We start from the raw sequence: 14,378 nt of genomic DNA on the forward strand, positions 1-14,378 counted from the left end.
AGAGGGCAGTCTGATATGGCAATGAGGGCAGTGATTTTTGTTTGAGGCTGTGTGTAAGTCTGTCTGACTTTGAATCGCCATACAAAGGAGGCTGGGGTGGCGGGGAAGACAATAGGAATGAGGGAAAAAAAGCGAGAGAGAGCGAGGGAGCAGTAAAGGAGGAAAAAGTCATGATTCGGGTATGGATGGCAAAGGGGGTGAACGGGATTTTGGAGGAAAGAGGACAGTAAGGTCAGGAGTCTGGAGGGAGGGAGAGTCTGTAAACTTTTGTAGGTTAAGAGATCCTTTAGGTGATGTGGGGGCAGAATGGTAAGGGGTGCCCCGAATGTCAGTTTATGAGCTTCCTTCTGCAAGAGCTGTCCAGTGGCTAATGCCATTAGGCAGGGGGCCCATCCCCAAACTGTGGAGTCTAATTGCTTGGAAAGATAAGCTACTGGGGCAAAGGATGGGCCATAATATTGGCCTAGGACTCCTAGAGCTTGACTGGACCTCTCATGAATGTATAATGAGAAGGGCTTCGACAAATCAGGAAGATAAGAGAGCTGGGGCTTCCACAAGGGCTCGACGGAGCTTAATGAAGGAGTGTCGGGGTGAGGAGGATAATGGTTCTTCAGGGGGGCCCTTGCTGAGGTCGTATAGGGGTCTTGCCAACAGGGAGAAGTTAGGGATCCACTCTCTGAAATACCCAGCCAGGCCTAGAAAGGACAGGATTTCTGTCTTGGTTTTGGGAACGGGCAGGTCAGAGAGGAGCCGTTTTCTGTCTAAGGTAATGGACTTCCTTTGTTGAGATAGAAGAAATCGGAGGTAAGTAACAGAAGGGGAAGAGATTTGAGCTTTGACAGGGGATACCTGGTAACCTTTGGAAGCTAGAAGGTTAAGTAGGGAGGCAGTGTCAATTTGAGACTGTTCCCACGAGGGACTGCAGAGTAGATCATCCACGTATTGTAATAAGGTGGACTCGGAAGCCTTGTGGCAAAACTGTCCAAGTGAGTTGTTCACAATGTCTTGTGTATGAGTCCATCCAGGTGAAGGCGAAAAAATCTTGGGAGGAGGGGTCCAGAGGGATAGAAAAAAAAAATGCGTCCTTGAGATCTAGAACTGAGAAGTGGGAGGCCGAGGCAGGGATCTGTGATAAAAGGGTGTATGGATTTGGGACTAAGGGATGGATAGGGACAATGGCCATGTTGATGAGGCGAAAGTCTTGGATGAAGCGGAAAGATCTGTTGGTTTTTTTAACAGTTAATATGGGGGTATTAAATGGGGAGTGAGTGGGTCTGAGGTAATTTTTGTTTAAAAGATCTTGAATGATGGGTTGGAGGCCTATGAGGGCTGAAGTGGTTAGGGGGTATTGGGCCTGACAGATATACTGAGAGGGGTCATGTAATTTGATAGAGGCAGGAGGACATAGAGCAACGGAGGGGCTTGTAATGTCCCAAACATTGGGATTTATAGGGTGTATGAGGGCGGAACTGGAGCTTTCATTGGGTAGAGGGGGTCGTCAGCTATGAGGGCCATTAGAAAGGGAGTACTGGGGGCTGTAGGAGTGGATATAGTTATGGAAACATGGAGGAGAGAAAGGATGTCCCGTCCTAGTAAGAGGATGGGACACTGGGGCATAACCAGGAAGGAGTGGGAGAAAGGTATGGGATTGTCTTGGATTGTGCATAAAAGGAGGGGGTTTAATGGGAAAATCTGTTTACCTCCTACCTGACTATAGGAGTAATGGCAGGAGTGGTAGGGCCCCGGTATTCCCGCAAGACTGAGAAGGTGGCTCCTGTATCTAGGAGGAAGGAGATGGGGCGACCGTCTACTACTAAAGTAACCCTGGACTCCTGTTTGGTGATGGAAATGGTCGGGCGAGAAGCCCCCGGGCCCCGTCAATCTTCTGCCAGCCCCACTACGGCGGGCTTAGGATGGGGGTTGTTCGTCCAGCCTCCCCTTCGGGTGGCTGGGCAATCAGACCCCCAGTGGCCCTTTTTGTGGCATCTGGGGCATGGGGTGGTAGGATATCTGGGGGAGGGGCACGCCCTTGACCAATGTCCTTCTTGTCCGCACTTGAAACAAGCTCCTGGGGGGGGCTTGTTTGTAGAAGAGTGCCCAGGTTGTGGTTTTATCAGCTGGGCCAACATTTGGAAATTGGCCTGATCAGCCTTTTGTTTACGGCGTTCTTTCTCATCCTCCCGGTTATGGAAGACTTTAAAGGCCACTGTTAGGATCTCAGTCTGTGGGGTAGCAGGGCCCTGTTCTAACTTTTTGAGTTTAGCTTTAATGTCGGGGTAGCTTTGAGCTAGGAAGTATGTCATAAGGACATGTCTCCCGTCAGGTGTTTCTGGGCCCAGGCTGGTATACTGCAATAGGGCTTGAGTGAGTCTGTCTAAGAACTCGGAGGGAGCTTTTGAAAATTGACTCTTTACGAGCTGCTTTTTTCAGACCTGCTATTAAGCAGCAGGCGAAGATAGCTCGAGAGCGGAGACTCACGGTGGTGTTATAATCCCAGTGTGGGTCTTGTTCGGGGACAGCGGTGGGGCCAGGGGGATAGGTGGGGTCAGTCCTGTGGGTTTCGGTGGCGTGCGTTTGGGCGAAGTCCCAAACTCATCTATGCTCTTCAGGAAGTAGGGTATTGGCCAGGAGCATGAAAATGTCATGATGTGTGAGGCTGTATGACTGAAGGGTCCATTGAAACTCCCTGATGTATGTAGTGGAATCAGTGGAAAAGGAACCTAGGTGTTTCTCAAGTTGGGCTAAATCTCCTAAGGAGAAAGGGACGTGAACGCGCACGATGCCTTCGGATCCTGCTACCTCCCGGAGGGGGGCGATAATTTTGGGAGGCCCTCAGGACCGAGTCTGAGGGGGACTGAAGGGTTCAGGCTCAGTCTGTGGGGGAGAAACAGGTGATGGGGGCAAAGACAGAGGAGGCTCCTGGGACTTAGTTAGAGGGGGGTGAAAGGCTCAGGCTTGAACTGCAAGGGGGGTGAGGTGGGGGAGGAAATGGTGGTAGAGGAAGGGGGAGGGGCTGTTGTAGGAGAGGAGGGGGAAGGGAGTGAACGGGAGGCTTCTGCGGGGGAGACGGCTTGCAGGCTAGGAGAACTTGGGGGAGGTGGGGGGAGGAGGAGGCGGTGGCGAGGGAGGCGGGGGAGGAGGCGGAAAGCTTCGATATAGGGAATCTCCTTCCATTTTTCAGGCGCTGGCAGTAGTTAAAGAGATCGCAAGTGATGTTAGGATCAAGAGCTCCCCCTGCCGGCCATTGGTTGTTATTGTTTAGGGGGTATGTCGGCCAATCTTGGGAGCAGTATTTGCGGAGAAGTTTTGGTTTTATATCAGGCGTCAGGGAGAGGGTGGCTAGATACTTGAGCAGGCATTCAAGAGGTGAGCTTCCAGGGAGGGATGAGGAGGCTCCCATGGCTAAAGGACAGAGAAGGAGATGAACAGGGGAAGACGAACGGAGATCCTCGGACTGGGAGCAGAGCGCAAGGAGACAAAGGGCGTCCCCGATGGTCCTTGGGGGTCTGCGGAAACTCGTATACGAGTCGGTTTCTTAGGAAGTGTGGGTCGTCACCCAGACTTCTCTAAGAAGGCAGAGTGTCGGCGTCCGAGGTACCCAGTACTAGGAGTTTCTGGTGGAAGGAATTTTCGGCGGAAGGAACGGAAGGAGGAGGGGGGGATGGGAGCGTTCTCATCCGCAAAGGAGTCCCCTCGTTTATGGCTGTTGGAGGAGGGGCCTGAGGGTCCGCCGCAGCCGTGAAGGCCTAAGGCAAGGAGAGCTCCCTCCTCGTCGGGGAAGAGTGGCCCACTCCAGGGGAAAACTTACCCAAAGGCCAGAGAGGAGTGGTGAGTGTGAGGAGCCAGCGCCGGGAAAAGAGGACGAGGGCAAGCTGCTGCTGGTGTCGGGGGGAAGACGGGGCCCAGTTGGGGTGTCCCGTCTCCCGGGTTTTGGCACCAATGAAAGGAAAGGAGCGACACACAGCAGCAATTCACCGGAGAATTCCGCTTTATTAGGGAAAGGTGCTGGGTTATATAGGAAGGGGCATGGGGTGATTGTGGTGTCACTTCTACGGGGCTGGTGGCTATTGGCTAGGTGCTGGGATTAGGGAGGCGAGGGGTGATTGGGCTTCAGGTGGCGCCGGCGGGAACCGAGGACCCGGAAGAGAAGCAGGAGGTTCGCCATCTTATGGGTGGGGGCCCTTCAATCCTCAGGAGAGCCAGAAATCAGTCAGAAGGGTGAACCATCTGAAATCAGGCACTGAGGGAAGCCCACGTTCAATCTGGAGCAGGCATTACTTTTCTAAGCCTCATACAGACTATTTTCAGCTGGACAGGTTTAGGGAAAAAAACCCACTTGTCTAGTTACCAATGAACTCACAAGTGTCTATCACCTAAAATAAAAATAGTTTGGAATTGAAATAATAATTCTAAATAAAATAAAAACTCTAAAAATAGGAGATTCTTCATGTTTCACATTTACCAAACCTTGTATTGATAAATTGATCCAAAAGATATATTTGGGGCCAGAGGGATGATTCAGTGGAATATTGGTTAAATAAAAGAGGAAATTAAGGTCAAGGATAACTGAGGGGAACTGAATTATAATGGTTCCTTCTGTTGCTGAGAAGAAAAGACCAGACAAGGTGGCTCTGAAAAAATCCTTATTGATTCATTTGGTTTCATTTGACAAAGGTTATTATTTCATCCTGTTAGTGTAAGCATCATAATGACCAGTTAAACCAAATATTCTAGATAAATGGTTGGTAAGTGATTGGAAAAAGTGATTAGTGAATAATGAAATTTTTCAGAAGGTTAATTGTAACTTTGCAGAAACAAGAGTTGTTTAGAAATGGCATTAGGTTACTTTGAATGTTGGCTCTCCAACTATACACATGAACAGTTTTTACGAAATTTACCAAATTAACCCATTGATTTGATGCTTGTGTATAGATTGTCTCATTGTGCATTTCAACAACTATGCCCACAGAGTTTTACAACTTGTGTGTTGTAGGATCAACTTTGATAAGAGTCAAAATATTAAAAATATTCACTGAAATGGTTTGCACTCACTTCTTTCAAAATGCAAAATGTCAAGGACAAGGAAAAATGCAGAAAGGCAAAATTGCTGATGCTTTCACTTTCTCATGTACTTAAGAATGTAGTTCCGAGATAATTTCAGACTCCTGTGTATTTTACACTCATATGGAAAAACATGTAGTATGTTTTAAATAAATATGAATTATCAATAAATGTTTTAGAATCTCTGGATCGTTCTATAAAAATTCCTGAATACAAGTGTTAGAAATGTTAGTAGAAAGACAGACATTAGCAGCTGGGGAAGGGGAAGATAAGGTTCAGAGGAAAAGCTGCCCAAACCCTGCCCCGGTCATGGATCCCGTGTGAAGACAACAAGGGCTTTGCAGGGAGATAACTTCCTCCCCAACCAGATCCCAATGTGCGCACAAGGGAAGAGAACTGAGAACTGCCCAAACCACCTCTCACCATGGGAAAGGACATGCGCACTGAGAGGGATGGCTATATATAGACGGACATGTAAATCAAGTGACTGCACCTTGTCAGTCAAAGAGGTGCCTCCTAGCCAGAATGCTAACATATATACCTCCGCCCTAAAAGTTTGGGGCCTTTGTCTATGTTAACTCTGGCCACTCCTCCTTTGGAGTGTATTCGAATAAAACTTTCCCTCTGCATCACTACTGTGCCTCTGCCTTTTCATTCTTTGTTGGGGTGGGGACAGAAACAAGGAGAACAAACTCAACCTAAAACAAAGATTGAAAGATAGGTACCAGAAAGAAGTCCCTTTGCAAATATTAAACTACATTTGCATGAAGTTCTGGCGTACTTAATTTTCATTCAGAAACATTTCAACCTGAGAATGAATTCGCATGTTCAGCAGTTATTTATTGAGGACTTACTGTGTGTCAGGATCTGTACTCCGGGGACAACTCTGAATTATACAGAGGGAACCTAGTAGGTTCCTTCTCTGATAATGATTGATGTAATGAAGATCCAGAGATTAAATGCAGAATTAGTTACTTGATTTATGTTTTATGATGCTATAAAAGACAAAAGGTATAATAAAAATGTAAGAGATGGCTTTACTCAGTATTTGGCACAAGGTATACACCCTATATTATTTTGAAATAATTAAAAATATTAATGTTAGACTATATGGATATTTTTATTTTTAATTAATTTTTGTTCTGAATTTATGATGGACATCTTCTCTAGGAAAAATGAATTTTAATTGAGACATATGGAAATTGATTTGGTTACAAATCTTTCCCATATTATTATTTGAAGGATAATATAGGAAGAATTGTTTACACAGTTTTACCTGAGTGATAATAAAACTCAAATGCTTTATAAGCTAACAAAAGTACCACTTTTCCCCCCAAATCCACAGTAAAAATAAAATGCTAAGAATTAAGTATTTAAATACTTCACTAACACTAAGAAATATGATTATGCACTTTAAAGATGATTTCAAATAATTTAAATTTCATCTGGCAGAACATATATCTCACACTGATCTGGAAAGCTATGGAAAGAGGAGTGTCACATGTGGGAATTCATTTTAAAGACATATTTACTAAAACCTTAAGGTCCTCTCATAAGATAAGATCAACAAAGCAGAAAGTTTATTAACAACAAACTTGTAACAAATACAAACAAAGAAAGAAATAAAAGACCCTTCCCCATATCATATCATTCAACCACATATATCACAGATGGATTAATAAGGTAAATTTAAGGTATAAAATTATATGATAAGTAAATTATTAATTTTTATATTATGGTGAAAATAATTTCATTGGCATAATTATGCCACAAAACTCGAAGTAAAAGGTAGTTGAGATATAGATTATGTAAAATATCTGCATGACAAACTATTAAATTTTTAAAAATTAAGTGTAAAATACATTATACATATGACAGATGGAGGTTAAATATTCTTAATATGTAATTAGCTTTCACCAACAAATAAGACACTGTGAATAAGGTAAAAGAAATAGAAAGAGATAAGGCAAGAGAAAAAATCAAATGATATAATCCAGCAGTCCACATATAGATTTACCAAGTGCAAATGAACATTTCAAATGAAGTTCAGAATTTCGATTAACAACAAAAATAAAAATGAAAATGATAATCTTGCTTTCTACAAATATTTTTTAAGCGTACTGTGCCAGATTCTGTTTTTTATGATTGTTCGTGCAAATTTATGCTCCATTATTATGAAGGCCAGGAAGAAGTAATAAAAAAATGTATTATAGAGTACCTCTGTGTGTTTGTGTGTGTGTGTGTGTGTGTGTGTGCATGCATGTGTGTGTAGAAGGGTGAGAAGTAAGGAGCATTTTCTGCAGATATACTAATGAAGAAATTCATTTCAAGGAGATGATATTTGAAATGGAAACAAAAGGAGACCAAGGTAGCAGAGGTGAAGGGAGAAAAAAAAGTGGAAGGAAATGGGGCTGAATAGGTGGACTCTGCTCTTACTTTAAGGGGTAACCTTAGTTAAGGCGGCAGCAATTGGTAGCTCTGGGAAGGACTCTGATGTCATTCTAAGTGTCACAGGAAACCACTGATGGATTTGAGGTGGGGGCAAGGCAGCTCTGTGGAGTCCATGCTGGTAGGTGGGTGACTCAAAATTTGGGCAGAAAGACACAGCCATAGCTGAAATATGATCACAACTTAGCAACAGGCGCTAAGTGTGGAAAGTACAGAGAAACAGTGAGATGCAAAAATCTACTTAAGAGTAGTAATAACAGAACTTGATGAGCAGTTAGACATGGTTAGAGAGAAGACAGGAATCAAGGATAACACTTTTTCTTTCTCCTAAGAACTTGGTGGAAGGTTGTACCATTTGAGATGGTCCTGCCCGGATTTCCTCCGTCAGCTTCCCTGAATCCTGGGTGCCTACCTCCAAAGGGCCCTGGTGTCTCCTGACAGTCCCTGAGAGCAGCGGGATTGGAGGTTGGAGGTGGTGAGGGTCATCTGTGAGTTCAGGCCTATCCTTACTGTCCTCACAGTCCTCACATGCTCTCCATGTCCTTGTTCTTGTCATATAAAGCTTTCCTGCCCAGCTGCAGTCTCGCTGATGACCCACAGTGACTTAAGTTTGAACACCAGCCACAAGGCAATATAGCCTTGCATACTCTTCTCGATCAGGTCTAGTAATTGCCTAAGACCTAATCCTTCCTTATTTCCTTGTCATTTTTAATTGTTCTGCTTTGATAACACCACTGACTGATACAGATGCTTTCACTGATTCAAAGAGGCAAGAGAAATGTGGTTAGAGTTGAGGTAGGTCGGTGAGGTTGGTAAAAAGGATTTCCAGTCTGCCCCCATTTTCTCAGTAATTGTGAGGCAAGGCCATGAAGTTGGCCTTGGGAGACTGAGAAGGTGGAACTTTATCAGAACGGGGAGCGTACCAACCAGGGAAACCCACTGGGGTATCTGATGGCTGCTGAGTGACTGCTGAGGTTTGTGTTGATTTAAAATGGGAGGCTGGATTGTGTGATTTCTCACTAGTGATTTTCCGTTAGTGAAGAGTCACCAAGTAAAAACAGACAGCAGAACTTCCAGTCTGAGCTTAGCAAATACTGAAGGGATTTGTAATAATCAGTATAAGTGAGGATTTCAAATGTTGATACTTATTATTCCTGTTTTCTATTTTGAGTTAATGTAAGTTTTCTAAAGGCTGGTACATGATTATATATATTACTAACTGGTTTTATAATTTACATTGTGTTAATGAAGACTTTAATATGATCAGGGAAATACTAAGTTATGGATTTTTGTAATTTTAACTTATAAAAATCACCTCTTCTGGAAGGAGAATCTATTGAGCTATATAATGATAAAACATCATGACACTAGAGTTTATGGAATTTTAGGTGACAAGCTGAGGCTGTGAATTTTCATAAATAAGTTTGATAGCACAATGAAATAACAAACTGAGAAACAAAATCTGCATGGCACTTTATGTAGATAAACTTTATCTCAACAGTGTTTATGATTATGTGGCAAGTTAAGAACTCTTCAGGCTAATAAGGAGGATTACACTTTGAAAATATATGGCAACATCTTTGACATTTGTACTTAGGCTTGTGATCTCCATTTATTTTCAGATTAAACAGTATGGAATATTATGGAATAGTTATATTCCCTCCCTATTGCCTTTACAAACATTTCCTCTAGGGTACAAAATATGACCATTCCAAATCCCTCTACAATTAACCTTTGCTGAAAATGTCCATTAAATAATTCCATCCTCAATTTGAAAATGATATCAATTATACAAAATTAGATGCTCAACAAGTCACTGTGAAATTCCCAAGGATCTCACCTAATGTCTCAGTTAATTTAATTATTTTAATTACATGATTAGGAAACATATTTATAGACAAGCAGACAATGCCTATTAGTTTGAAAGTCAAAGAAAGGAAAAGACAAATAAGTGAATCTGTGCTTATCAATCACACTGTGGTCAGGGAGCTTTTGATCTAGGATTTCAAAGACATAAAAATCCCTGCTAAAATGAAAATAATCTTAGGTACCCATACTGGTTACATTGAGAATAGATCTGCATTACAGGACTTAAATAATTTTTTATCTCAAACACTTTTAATTTTCATAGATTTTCTTAGCAAAAATATATCAAAACACTTTTTTATTCTGTACAACTTACTCTTTGACTTTGTTCAATGGCGGTATTAGAAAAAAACATTAGAAGCCACAAGGATTAATTTTCTTATAAATTCAATAAATACTTTAAAAATACTTAATAGAAAAAAGAATACCCAAACTGTTATCAGTGGTTATTTTGGGCAATAAATATTGCTATGAAATTTTACTGTGGGTCTTTTACTTGTTTTAAATTCTGAAAAAAAATAAAAAGTACAGAGAAATAAAGCATATCAAAATAAGACTCCCTATACTTGCAGTCCAGAATTTCAAGCATTTTATATGTTGACTTCAGATATTTTAATTTCTGTCATTTTGTGGTTTTGTCAGGAAGCTAATTCTATTACATGTGATAGCAGGTTCAGTGTGCTTATAATAGGAAAGATGGCGAAAAAAAAGTTGCAATTTACATGAAATAAGAGATTGTCAGACAAAGAAGAAAGTGCATATATTTATTTCCAAAAAAGAATAAGGTATACAAAGTAGAGTTACAGAGTCTGGCAGTTTTGGGAAATGGTGAGAACTTGAGGAAATTAATAGGATAAGCCTCGGCTGTTAAGGGAGAGCGGCTTAGGGAGTTTGGATGCTGCTGGAATGGTGTGAGGTATAGATTTTAAGAATAGATTCCAAGCTAGGATTTTATCCTTAGGCAAGTAGAAATCAGAGAGAATTAAATTTCATGCTAGTCAAATTAGAAAAAAACTAGGTTAATAGAGCAATAGCGTATAGAGCAAAGACTGTTATATCATGTGAATGGATAGCTGCAGGTTACACAGAATATTATTTAATAAGCCACTGTCACCTCAGATTTAACCAAAAGATGAAAAGTAGAAAGTTAGGGTTTTTTAAGTTGCTCTTTTGTTACTATTAAAGGAAATTCAAATTTTCTAATTAAAAAAAAAATAGAAGTTCTTTTTGAAACTTCCATTTTTTTTCTAGTTTTCAATGATATGATGACTTTATTATTCTCTTTCCAGAAGACATGCTGATTTCCCATGAGCTATGAATCTAAGAGCAAATACCAGAGACCTTTCAAAGACAGTCTGACTGCAGAAAAATTTTAAAGCTCTTTGATGGACCTTTCTAAAGTAATGTAGAATGTTTTTAGTGTTATATTTTATTGGACATTAATCTTTTCTCTTCTATGAAATGCCATTTGTGTTTTTTATGCCATGTTTCTACCTTTCCAAAAGGTCTTAAAGATTTCTTTGTGTATGCTGGATGCAAATTCTTTGTCGTTTCTCTATAAAACATTTTCTTCATTCTTTTTTTCAAGTCTTACAATCAAATACTTCATGGTATCTTTTGCCTTTTCATGAAATGAAATTTCAATTTTAATGTAAATAAATTCGCTAAGCCTTTTCTGTATTGATCATAACTTTTGTATATTATTTAATAAATCTTCCACATCCAGAACTTACTAAAGTGTCCAGTTTGGCTAAGGTTTTGGCATAGGTAGTCTTATAATCAAGGTACAGAGGCAAATATAAATAGGAAAGGAAAGGGAGCAAGGGAAGGAAAAGGAGACAGTGGCAAAACGTACAGAAGTGGAAAAAAGAAAGCAGCAGAGACAGGACAGAGCAAACAAACCCCAACAGCTGTGGTCATGAGTTCTATACCATAACCTTTTAAACTCACCTAAATTGTCCATTTAGTCTTGTGACTGCATCCACCTTACTGTACAGTGAGTCCTTACAGTGGCTGCAGCCTAGATTCCATTAGGAAAATGATACATCGGGCTAGCCCTCAACAAAATGAATGAATCTTCAGAACATCTCAGAAGACCTCTATATCTTTGGAAACTCATTTCATTTTGTCTTTTTTATAGGCCCAGAGCACCTACTACATTCCTACAAACAAACACATGGGACATTTTGTACAGTAAGAGCAATATAGTAACCCAGAGCTAAAACACCCAGATGAAGATTCTGAAATCCAGAGAAAGCCAAGTGCCCTTGGGTAAGCATTCACTCAACAAATGTATAGCTGATAAGTGCATGATGGTGCCTTGGAGTCTGATGTGCCTGAGACATTAATTATTGAAGAGGAAAGATAAAATCCTGCCCTGGTGGACTTCATGATTTAGTTGTGAAAACAAGCATACAATAAACAAGTAAAATATATACACGAAATTTCTAATCAATGTTATGGAGTACCCAAGTTGAAGAGCAAAATAATTGCTTTAGAAAATATACAGTTATCTATGCTCACCTGAGTTACCTGATTCCTAGAGTCCTCACCTCTGTTCTCAGCTCTAGGTGGTTCCCTGTGTAGGGTTTCCAGGCTGCTTAGGAAGATGTAGCTGCAAACCTCTGATGGCTCCCTTTCCAGTCCTAATACACTCTGAATCCAGGCTCAGCTCCTAGATGTTGCTGATATAGATTTCCCTGTTGCTAGCTGAATCCTCATTAGAATATATACATACCATATTTCACTTGTAACAGAAGCATAAGCGCCTATTCTATCTGTAGTAAAATATAAGATCATTAAACACAAGGAATATTGAAGCTTTGCATCCTTGTATATAGCTCAGTGTCCTAGACATGCAGTAAACTCATTAGAATTAATTTAAAAAATAGTTCTTAGCACATAAAGGCAGCTGGAATAAAATCTCTAAGGATGTAAAGGCAGTTAGTCTAGAAACATCTTGTTTTCAGCATGAACACTGGTGCTCATAGACAAGCATGTCTGAGAAATAGGCCCAAATACTGGAGAAGTAGTGGAGATGATAAAACCGATGACTTCATGGCTTCACTGTTAAAACCCAGTGCCAGAAGTGACTTGTATTTTAGAGTAAATGTCTGTGAATTTATGGTTTACGCTTTCAGTTAGAAATATGCTCTATTTTAGGACTTCAAACAGGAGATTTGTTTGTTTGTTTAATTTATGTCCAAGAGAAGAGAAAGCATGGAGTTTTAATTATTTTTTTAAGAATTTGATTATATTAGCAAGAAGTGCAACAAAAAACATCTTATTTTACAGAGGTATTTTCTTATTTCTTCATTGGTTTTTTTCCTTCATATTTATATAATCAAAGATTAAAAAGGCAAAGAATGCTCACTATGAAAGAAAATATGAATACTCACTTCTTTTTCTCATTAAGCTTTTGACCATAGTGTCCACAAGAAAAATTCCTGTTAGGCTCTAGGAAGACTCCATGGGGCATTAAAAGAGAAAGAAGTTACAGTGGAATTACCATGCATTATCTACCACTGGTGAGAAAGGACAAAACGGCTGGGATAACACAAGCAGGAAGAGGCAGGACAAATGGCATTCTTCTTGTGGCCCCTCTGCTTGGTCACAAACACTAGAAAATTCGAAGTGAATGATAGGGAAAGTCAGTTGAGTGTGAGGGGAAGGTGATTTAGGCATGGACTTGATCTAGCCTTTCAAAGATTCTGGGCCTGTAGGATATCTTGTAAATCTCAGGCCCATCATATTCCTGTGACTTTTGGATGCAACTGTTTTCAACTGGAAACGGCAGTGTTCCTTCCCAAGGGTCGTTAGAAAAGTCTCTGGGTGTTTGTGGTTTCGGCGCTGCTGACTTCCTGCCTAAGGCTGGTCAACGAGGCATTCTGCACAGTGAAGAATGTTACCTAACCAAAAGCTGGCTGACTGTGGGAAATGTGTGTTGGGTCCCAGAATAAAGTATTTAGGAGCTGGATTTACTATTGGTTTGGGTTACAAGAAGAAAAGAAAGAACTTAGAGTTCCATTCATGCCCAGGGGAGCTCAGCAGACAGGAAGAAGAAGGATTTAGGAAATAATTTCTATCCCAATTAAAGAATATCCTCAGAAGATGCCTTGTGTTGAATCTTTCAGAAATGTAGGTTATCACAGACAGTCTACTGAAGAAATTATTCTGTAGGTGGCAGTAGGAAGCTTGGTCACAGTGTATGCATAGTTGTATCAATTTAACTGTACCTGTTGACTATGAAAGTACAGAGAGCTCAACATAGCCCAGGCTTTTCCCTGGTTTTAAAGAGAAGAAACCATGGGACTGATATGTTAAATGACTGCTCTATATTTAATAACTGAGGAAATAGATTCACCTTTTATAACCCTAAGATGCACAACTATTAGCCACACAGTAACAGTTGAACAACCTTTGATTCTGTTCTATCCTATGATTACTAAGAAAAACTAAAGATAGGTTTGTGCATGTATGTGTCTGTGTGTATGTGTAGGGCATGGGGCAATTATTTGTGGTGAAGCAATTATTATTTTCCTTAATTTTAATCCACTGTTCTTATAATTTACCTTCTTCTTTTTTTAAATTTTTGCACTATCAACTTGATGCTGAAATTAACTACTCAGATCTTTCCCCAAAACAATGAATAAAAGTTTTCCAAGACTTTAGGAATGTTATTTGTGAGTGATGACCTCCTTTCAACCTCCCTAAATGAGTGCTTTGGAAAATAACATTTCAAGAGATGTTTGAGCTTTTGAAATTTTTCTGAAGGTATTTTGTGGTATTTATAATATAGTGTGTGTGATTTCTGATACATTAAACTTTAAAAGTTAGCAAGTTTCCTTGCTCTTACTCCCAGAGTAAGGGGGAAAAGTAAACAGCAGGAAGATCCAATTAGAGCCTGTGGGTGCCTCCCCCTCAGCATGTAAACTCCTAATAATATGAGCACCTATGGCTAAAAATACATTTTTAAAATCAATAGAGAAATCTTCAGGTAGTCA

Source organism: Manis pentadactyla, chromosome 2 (assembly GCF_030020395.1).
Source record: "Manis pentadactyla isolate mManPen7 chromosome 2, mManPen7.hap1, whole genome shotgun sequence".
Taxonomy (NCBI): Eukaryota; Metazoa; Chordata; class Mammalia; order Pholidota; family Manidae; genus Manis; species Manis pentadactyla.